This window comes from Sorex fumeus, unplaced genomic scaffold, assembly GCF_029834395.1.
Source record: "Sorex fumeus unplaced genomic scaffold, SorFum_2.1 ptg000010l, whole genome shotgun sequence".
NCBI classification, from domain to species: domain Eukaryota; kingdom Metazoa; phylum Chordata; class Mammalia; order Eulipotyphla; family Soricidae; genus Sorex; species Sorex fumeus.
In genome coordinates, this window is record NW_026606067.1 from 6,789,396 (window position 1) to 6,799,885 (window position 10,490).

The window sequence follows — 10,490 nt, forward strand, 5'->3', positions numbered from 1 at the left end:
AGGTAAAAATATAAAACATCAGCTTATTAAAATATGAAAAATATTAAATCAAATAAAATAAAGGTCCTTTAGCTAACAAAGAAGGAAATAATCTTTTGAGTACTGCATATGTAGATCAAAGGGATGTAGCACATACAGTGCCCCATACTTGGATGTACATGGGAAAACACTGAGGAGCCTTGGCACAAAATAACCCCAGACTATAGGTGAGAGTGTTCCTGTGTCCTCTGAGAACAGAGAAGTCAATGAAGAATCACTTCTGAAGAAATTCTCAGCATCACTTCTCATCAGAGAAAGCCAAATCAAGATGGCAATGAGATAGCATAATAGACCAGTGAGAATAGCACATATCAAAAACACTGGGAACAATCTGTGTTGTTGGAGATGTGATGAAAAAGAAAATTGATCCACTACTGGTGGAAATGTTTTCTGGTACAAACCCTGTGGAAAACAGTATGGAGAGATCTCAGTAAACTTAAAATTGGCCTGCTTTAGGACCCAACAAAACCACTGTTGGGCATCTACTCCCAGGACACAGAAACACTCTCTCAAGAAGACATATGCACACCGTTATTCATTGCTGCAATCAGTACAATGGCTAAAATATGGAATTAATCTAGGGTTCTAATAACATTGAAAGTATTATGAAAATGTAGTATATAAACATCTGAAATACCACCCAGCTGTAAGGAATGATTAAATCATACAATTTGTGCAAACTGATTGGAACTGTAAGATATTGTGTAGGAAGAAGTAAGCCAAAGGAAAGACAAACACAGAATGATCTCTGATTGATGATATGTATTATAGTAAAAGGGAGATGCCTAAATCACCTGAGACCTGAGTGTTTAGAGACAAAGGCAGAAATCAAGAGGGAACGAAGAGAATGGAAAGTAGCAGTGAACAAGTATCAGGGCTTGAGTCATACTGGTGATTTGGCTGAGTGGTAGAGTCATCCATAGATCTCAAACACAAACTCAACAACAATGAAAGCAGGACATCTAAGCAGCAATCACTGAAACTATGTAACGTGCCTCTGACACTTATGACAGGTGAGGATGAGGTGGTGATTGGGATGCGGCGGGAATATGGGAACACTGGTAGAGGGAGGTTGACACTGGTGGTGAGGTTGCTATTGGAAATTATTATATACCTAAAACTCAACATTGTATATCATAGGTCTTTTATAAAAAATATCAAAAAAAGAAAAACGAAGAAAAACCACGTGTTAGGTAAAATTTTAATACAATTTCAAATGTCTGTCTAACTTTTTGGCATTTGATATTATTCTCATTAGCATTTCAAATGAAATGATTCATTAATTTATTTGCAAAAATTTAAGAAATATAGGGGAGAGAAAGTTAAAGACAGAAAGAAAAATGAGAGAGAGAGAGAGAGAGAGAGAGAGAGAGAGATGTTCAAAAGAGAATACTGGCTTCTCCAGAATGGAAAAAAACCAAATTGACGAACTTATAGTCTATAGCATCTGTAAGTTATTGGTTTGTTTTACATATTTCATGCTAAAAGAACTTTCATAAAATAAAATGTCTTTTTGAGCTCCTCCAGCCCTTCCCCCATATCTCTGTGGCCCCATTTAACATTGCTCTCTGCTCACTGAACACCCTGGTTCCTTCAGAAAATAAGAGGGGTGTTACTCACTGAGGCACTGTGGATCTGGGGCCATCCTTCTGCTGTACACTCTATTCGTGTCCAGACTGACTGTTTTGTAGCTGCAAAGCTCTCTACACAGGAATAGTAGATGTATTTTCCAACAGCAACTGGGAACAGATGCTCATATCTATTTTCATTATATATGTTTCCATGTTTTATTTTGGGAAAGTCACAAGTTCCTCCTAAGGAAATAAATAGTATTTTATGAGAACAGATATTCTATTTAATTTTAATATTTATTTTAATGAACTTACAATTTATGTGGCTTCATTATTCTACTACACGATGATCTGAAAACTGGAACAATCTGGATCTTGTGTTGCTTGTCTTGTATGCAGTTGACCAAGGTCGGATCCCTGGCATACCTTATTTTTTTCTTGCTAGCCTCACCAGGAGTGACCCGTGAGCACATAGTCAGGAATAAAGTCTGATCACAGTTGTATGTGAACCCATCCCACCAAAGCAAAAGGAGTACAGTTGTATTTGATGACCTCATGATGTTTCAGTTCTTTCAAGTCAGTCTATATGACTATATGCATATGAATATATGTGCTTGGAAGATGGTAAAACAATTTTTTATTATTACTGTCCACACTGTAAAAAGTCAATTTATTTTGAAGTCACTTATTGGAGTCTCACTTATCCCCTTCCCAATTCAGTTATGTATATCATTTCTCCCATTCTGTTAACTATAGACCTTTGTTATTACCTCACTATGTGTCTTGAAATGTTTTATCTTAATTCACTGTCACTGTCACTGTCCTCCTGTTGTTCATCGATTTGCTCGAGCGGGCCCAGTAACGTCTCCATCATGAGACTTGTTGTTATTGTGTTTATCTTAATTACCACCTTGAAGACCTAATTCTGTACCCACACACGTTGTAAATCCCTAGGAGTAAGAATATCCAAATAGAATTGGGTGGGGAGATCATGCCTCCTACATAGAACTCAGGACCTGGGGTCATGCTTGGCATCACCTGTCCCAAGTATGTAGGTCTGGTGGTTCAATGCTTGGCCTACTAGGACTGGCTGGTGAAAGGGGCCACCAGAACTATACAGACGGTCCTAGAGAAGCCATCTGGTGGCAGAGACTAAATCCATGGCACGTGGTCCAGCCCTTTGAACCCTTTGAGCTCTCTCCCTTATCTTCCACAATGGCTTTTACTTATTCTCTGTTCATTTTGGCTGTAGTGGAGACCAAAACCTGGCACCTTACATATGCAAGGCTTGAATTCTACTGAACTGTATCATAGGAACATTTGAATTTTGAGAGGAACAATTCAACCCCGGCTTGTTCAAAACACAAAGAGGCCTACATCCTCACAACTATTCTTCAAGTAGGTGGATCCCTTTCTTTGCTTGAGAAATATGTGTGTACCCAAAGCCTAAAAGGCATACAGCTCAAGGGCTACTTGTAGAAAGAATTTGCTGATGAAGTAGAACTTTAAACTGGAAAAAAAGAAGCTTTATATTCTGTGGATGTTATTATTGTTGTTCATGAAAAGATTACCGAAATATAGACAGAATAGTAGACAAAAGTTCTGCATGCAGAAAATTATGCTAATTATTAAAACCAAGCCTTATAAACATAGGAATAAATCATAGTAATTCAGACTTTATTCATAAATGATATTATCATAAACAACATTAGATGCTTTATTTATAATTAGTAATGAGAGCAATTGATTTTCAAAGTGAAAAAGACACTTCAAGAAAATTTCAAAATGAAAATTCTGCGAAGTGGAATTTGCGATAGCACAGCGGGTAGGGCATCTGCCTTGCACGCAGCCAACATGGCCGACCCGAGTTTGATTCCTCCGCCCCTCTCGGAGAGCCCTGGCAAGCTACCGAGAGTATTCGATATGCCAGACACAGTAACAACAAAGTCTCCAATGGAGACGTTACTGGGCCCGCTCGAGCAAATCGACGATCAGCGGGAGGGCCTTTAGGCTGGAGCGATAGCACAGCGGGTAGGGCGTTCGCCTTACAAGCGGCCAACATGGCCGACCCGAGTTCGATTCCTCCGCCCCTCTCGGAGAGCCCGGCAAGCTACCGAGAGTATTCGATATGCCAGACACAGTAACAACAAAGTCTCCAATGGAGACGTTACTGGGCCCGCTCGAGCAAATCGACGATCAACGGGAAGGCCTTTACTTACTTTACTATGTAATTGTATGAATGATATCTTAAAGACTATGTGAACGATAGGCTTCAGAAACTATTAACATTATAAAATTGTATTTTCTCAATGTAGAAAGATCACGTTCAGTGGTAGCTAACAATATACATTTTACTATAAAAGTGAAATTTTATAAGCAGAAAATATGATATATTAATGCTATTAAATTACTTCATTTACTTTATGTTTGCTGGTGAACCCTGAAATTTAAACTATAATTTATTGTTATTTACTGGAGCCTTTCATTTTACTTGATAAGAGACGTTACTGGGCCCGCTTGAGCAAATTGATGAACAATGGGAGGACAGGGTTTGTTTGTTTTTACATTTTATCTAAAAAATTGTATTGAATCACTAGGAAATGGACAATTGCAAAGTTGTTCATGACTGGGTTTCAATCTTCCAACACCCATGTCTCCACTAGTGTACACTTCCCAGCACCAATTTCCAATATCCCCAGTATCCCTTTCACCCTCCACATTCAATGCCCCCACCCTCATCACTTAGCCTGTCATACTTATGTACTCTTTTAGGCTTTGGTATATTAGTACGAAAAACAGTTTGCTTCTCTTTCACTCTCTTTCTCACTCTCTCTCTCTCTCCCCATCTCTAATTTATTAAGGTGTAATTAAAAACCATATTAACTACATATTTGTTGACTTCATGAGTTTGACTTATGAATCTGAACAAATATTTGTGTATGAAAGTGTATAAAAATATATCACTCCCAAAGGTTAAGTATTAATGAGCTGAATAACAACTGTTGGTGCCCAACCAGATTTGGTAGGCTGGGTCCGCGGGGACTGACCTGCAAGCAGGCAGGAACACAGGCCCCATGAAATTGGCGAGCCATGACTCCTGTTTCTGGACTGGTTTGGAAAGGGTTAACATCTTTTCCCCTGGCTGCCTTTTAGCTCTTAGTATTACATAGAAACAATCTTCCCTTTCTCACAGATCCCTAACCCAGCTCAGCTTTGGGATGTAGACATTCTCTCACATCCCCTTATCACTCCAGGTAAAAGGAGCTGCAGTTCATGGTGTCAGACTGCTTGGCCTTGCATTCCTCTCTGGAGAGTGCGACCACTGGGCTTGCACACATGACAGAACAATGTATGTTTTGATGTCCTGCTGTACCTCCTCGTAACCCCTTTTCCCTGCCAATGATTTCTTTGTACTGAGTGCACTAGATGTGAGTATATAGTATAATAAATTAAAGAGGTCGTGGGACACTTCTTCACCCTGCCATTCCAGAACGAGCTTGCAGGTCTCCAGGCATTTTTGGAATTCTACTCATGGTTCTGTCTCTGTGCCCCCAATGGAAAGAGTATTCATACAACAACAAACCTTAACACAATTTGAATGAAGTACATATTTTGAGACATATTTCTAAAGGATTTGTGAGGGTATTTCTATATCGCCAAATGTTAAGCACTTGTGGGGGTCAGAGTGATAGTACAGTGCTTAGGGTGTTTGCCTGACATGTGGATGACATGGGGTTGATCCCTGGCATCATGAGGATTGATTCCTGAATGTCAAGTTAGAATTTGTCCCTAAGAATCACAGGGTGTGCCTCCCAACATGCAAAAACAAAGAAAATTATTAAGTAGTGTTTCTTGTTGTGGACGTCAAGAGAGAGAATACATAAGTGATGTTACACTCCCCTGGCATAAATATGAGATATGTTTCTTACAAATATATTCTCCATTATCAGTTTAAAAAGAGGTTTCTGCTCCCTCAGTTCCTTCAAGTTTTAGAAACATGCAAATAAATAATACAATATAGTATTCTTATATCTGTTTTCAACTTACCTTGTCCTTGGGCACAGGAAGCCCACACAGTGAGAAGGATGATGGTCAGCAAGTGCATGTTAGCTATTCCCAGGGGATAGTCATAGGAACATTTCAGTCGTGCTCTCCAGACTTGTATTTGTTTCAATAGAACTTACCAGCTGTGACCCTAACTTGGACTTGGCAAGAATTTAGTAAATTCTGGTCCCTCAGTAAACGTCAAAGTTCATAGGGTTTTGCAAATTCCCTTATTTCTTATATTCCTTTCACAATATTTCATAGAATTAAAACTCTGTTATGTTTTTATACAGCTTTCTTTATTGGCATTAGTAGAATTGTTCCAAAAGCCACATAAAGCTAATTTTTAAATAAAATATTTCTTGAAAGTAGGTGACATTCTTTAATAACCAGGTGACTCGGGCATGAATAATTCACATTCTAGTTACTATAACTTTCTTGTTTTTTATGACCATATAACTACTTCCCTAGAAGCCTACAAAAATTAACTGTATATTGGATTCTAATCCACCAGCACTACTTTTTGTACTTTTGTTTTGTTTGAAAATAAAATTGCATTGCTGTAAGAAAATCCCACCAATTTACTTGTTTTAGTACCTCTTCTTTTTCCTATTGTCACTTTGAAATCCTTAAGTAAACTTTTTCTTATCAAAGTTTACTGGTTTTGTTTTTGTTTCTACTGCCTCTTTATCAATTATATGCTTATAATTGCACATGGGGTAAACTTAGCACTTTTATTATTTTTAAATAACATTTTTAAAATATTATTTTAATATGGCAGACCTCCATTACCTCCACTACCTCCACTACCCAGCTGCCGACACACTCCAGAACCTTTCTGGACACTCAGGCCAACACTCACGCACAAGTGAAACCCCACAGAGGGAGGGAAGTGGAATTCTGTGACCTCAGACTCCAGGCACAATGGACCCAGGAACAGAGACCCTCAGCCTGCTCCCAGCAGCCCGGCAGACCTCCATTAACTCCACTACCTCCACTACCCAGCCGCTGACATGCTCCACGATGCTTTCCAGACCCATCATAAAACACTTATTACAAGATTACCGCACCATATTTGATTGCATTAAAATATGGTTTGAACCATGGGAACACCTTCAAAGATGATTAGAGGCGTCCTAAAAGCCTCTATCCTTCTCAGCAAGTCTGGAAAGCAACCGAGAGTGTTTCGCCCACATGGCAGAGCCTGGCAAGCTGTCCGTGGTGTATTTGATATGCCAAAACCAGTAAATACAATGGGTCTTATTCCCCTGACCACAAAAGAGCCACCAATATGGCAACGTTAAGATGGATGAGGAAGGAGAGGCTGATAAAATCTCAGGGCCGACCTAGGCTGCCAAAACAAAGAAGGACAAAAATAACTGTCTGTATTTTCAATGCACATATGCTGGCATTGGATGCATCCATCAAGGATCTGAGGGTACAAGCACGAAAGATTAAGCACGACATCATTGGTCTGACCGAAATGAGAAGGCATCAATCATATCACGCCAATTTTGACACTGGAGAAGAACTGTTCTTCAGAACATGCAACAAAAGTGGCATCAGTGGTGTCAGTGTCCTTGTCAACATGAACTTGGTCATAAATATTGATTCATTCAAATGCCTAACAACCTGAATTGGACAATTACACTTGAATAGATGTGGCTCACTGCTGGCAGTTTCTATCTTCATTGTCTACGCACCAACATCCAATTATGATGAAGGATAAATTGAAAGTTCTGCATGGAGCTGGAGATGTTTGATAAAGAAGACCACACCTTCTACAATATCATTGTCAGTGATTTTAATGCCAGGATAGTACTGAGAAGATCAGCTGAAGAACTCCACATTGGGACTCATGGCCTAGAATGGAATGAACAGGGTGAGAGACTGTCTGAGTTTATCATGTTGACCAAGACCATCCATGGTAACTCACAATTCCAGAAGGCCAAATCTAAACGTTGGACATGGGAGTCTCCCGTGGACAGTTCCACAATGAAATTGACCACATTATATTCAATTGACGGTCTTGTCTGACGGATGTTGCTGTTATCCCAAAATTCCAAACAGGATTGGACCACCATCTCCTTCATGCAAAATTCTACTTCACAGAGCAGGAAGAAAGGGCTGCAAAGTTTAAGAAGAGAGCTTTCAGAACGAACACTAACTGGGAGCTCTTTGGCACTATTGCAGCAACTTAGGAAGATGCCATCATTGACAACATTGACAAGGAATATGATCAACTGGTTCAGCACCTCCATGATTCTGCGAAGAACGCCGAGAGAGATATAGCCACAAAAAAATGCCTGTCTTCGAAAACTCTCTAGCTCATTCTCCAATGTGGCTTGGCACAACCCTCAGGCAGCTGCAAGTGAACATCTGCGCTCACAAAGCAGTGCAGAGAAGTGATAAAGGAAGACATCATAGAGAGATAATCACATCTTCCAGAAGGGCAATGGAGAAGATTATCCATGACTTCTACTCGGGTCTCTTCAATTGCCAAGTCCACCTGCCCACATAATAAATTCCGCAAGATGGATATGTTGTTCTCAACGTTCTCACTTCCGAAATCGGACATACCATTTAAAAAATGGGGGTAAAGATGCAAACAGCACCCAGCCCAGACAAGATCAGACCCAAACAACTGAAGAACCTGCCTTAAATACTCATCAATACACTGGCTCGGCTCTTCAAATGCTACTTGTCTGAATGCAAGTTTCCTTCCCAGTGTAATACCAGAAGGACTATACTAGTGTACAAGAAAGGAGACATCCATGACACTGGCAGCTATCACCCAATCTGCCTATTGTCTATCGTCTACAAGCTGTTAACTAAAGTCATCCTGAATAGGATTGGAAGAACACTAGATGAAGGACAACCTGCGAGCAAGCCAGTTTCCAAAAAGGATTTAGCACAATCGACCATATCCACACGATAACCAAGCTCATTGAGGTTTCTAGGGAGTTCAACATGCCACTCTGTCTAACGTTCATTGATGTAAAGAAGGCCTTTGATTCTGTTGAGACTGAAGTGGTCATAGAGGCCCTAGCCAAACAGGGTGTTGACACTCAATACATCAGGATCCTCTGTGAGCTGTATTGTGGATCCACTACTAGGGTCTCGCCATTTTACAGGGAGGTGATCATTGACGTCAAGAGAGGGGTTTGGCAGAGTGATAGCATTTCACCAAAACTCTTCAGTGCCACCCTCGAGAACGTCATGTGACGACTGGAATGGGAAGGAATGGAAGTGAAGATAGACGGTTGGCAACTACACCACCTCTGCTTTGCTGATGACTTCATTCTTATAATATCAACATCAGCCATCTCTTTGTCTTATTACCACATACGTGGTCAAAACAATATTTACTCACTGCGGCAAGGCACTTCTGGCTTCCATCCTGTTTGTGTGCACCTGATGTATTCCCAGGTTCAGTCAGAAGGCGTTGCAAAATTTTCATGACAGTGATGGTAGAACCGTTTTCCTATAGATACTGGAAAGTATGGTTTGTATCTGCTGTCCTCATGTAGGACTCCATGTGTTATGTTTGGAAAATCACAAGGCTTGACTTGTAATTAAAAAAGAAGCATAACTATAATCAGAGCTTTAAAGGAATCAATAGAAATCTTATTATGCATAAAGTCTATTCTGTATGTTTACACTTATTTCATGTGTTTCAAGGACAAGAAAATTTATAAAATTTAATTGATAGAGGTATGTGAGCAAGAGGCCCTTGCTAATAAAGTTATTATATCTTTGGGATTGGAATGAGCTTCAGTGATACATCTTGTGCCTTGCCTGTTAAGGGTCTCTATTTGATCCTCAAGGTTGCACACACACATACCTGCTCAAACATATGTGTATGTGTGTATCTTATGATCCATGTAACACATAAATTTGTTTTTAGCCTCTCCAAGATGAAAACTGCTCAAACAAACAAAAACACTGTCCTCCCGTTGTTCATCAATTTGCTCGAGCAGGCCCAGTAATGTCTCCATTCTGAGACTTGTTCTTTTTGTGTTTGGCATATTGAACACGTCATGGATAGCTTGCCAGGAGTTACTGTGCAGGCAAGATACTCTTGGTAGCTTGCCAGGCTCTCCGAGAGGGGCAGAGGAATTGAACCCAGCTCGGCTGGGCAGGCTGCGCTCAAGGCAAACGCCCTACCACTGTGCTATCGCTCCAGCCCACACATATTTAATGAATTCTCTCTAAGCCTAGCCCATTTCGTTTGTGTGATGACAGTGCTGATTTTATCATTCATATTTTCTTTTTACATTTTTCATCATCATTAGAAATTATAGGCCTGTCTTTTACTTTAATACAAAGCAATGAAGGCATATAGTAGGGTTTATTTGTTGTACATACTAATATCTATTAGCTAATTTTTTAATTTGCCGAAAAAACATTAAAATATTGAGAAACAGAATGTTTGGTTGAACATATTGCCCTGAGTAATATTTCTGGGGCTGTAAGAGAGTATGTTATGGTAGGTGCTTGCCTTGCAAATAGCAGACCCAGGTTTGAACTCAACATTCCATATGATTCCTACAATCCACCAAGATTGATTCTTGAGTTAGGAGTAACCTTAGAGTATCACCAGGTGTAGTTCAAAAAGAAAAGAAAAGAAAAGAAGAAAAAAGAAAAGAAAAGAAAAGAAAAGAAAAGAAAAGGAGAGAAAATATAGAAAAGTAAAATATATTTCTATCGATAACTCAAATCAATCATTGAGACTATTAATTAATTAATTTATTTATAAAGACATTATTCTTCCTTTGTTCATTGGAAAATATTTTTTGAGAGGGTAATGCAGAGAGAATTATAGGTCACACCTAT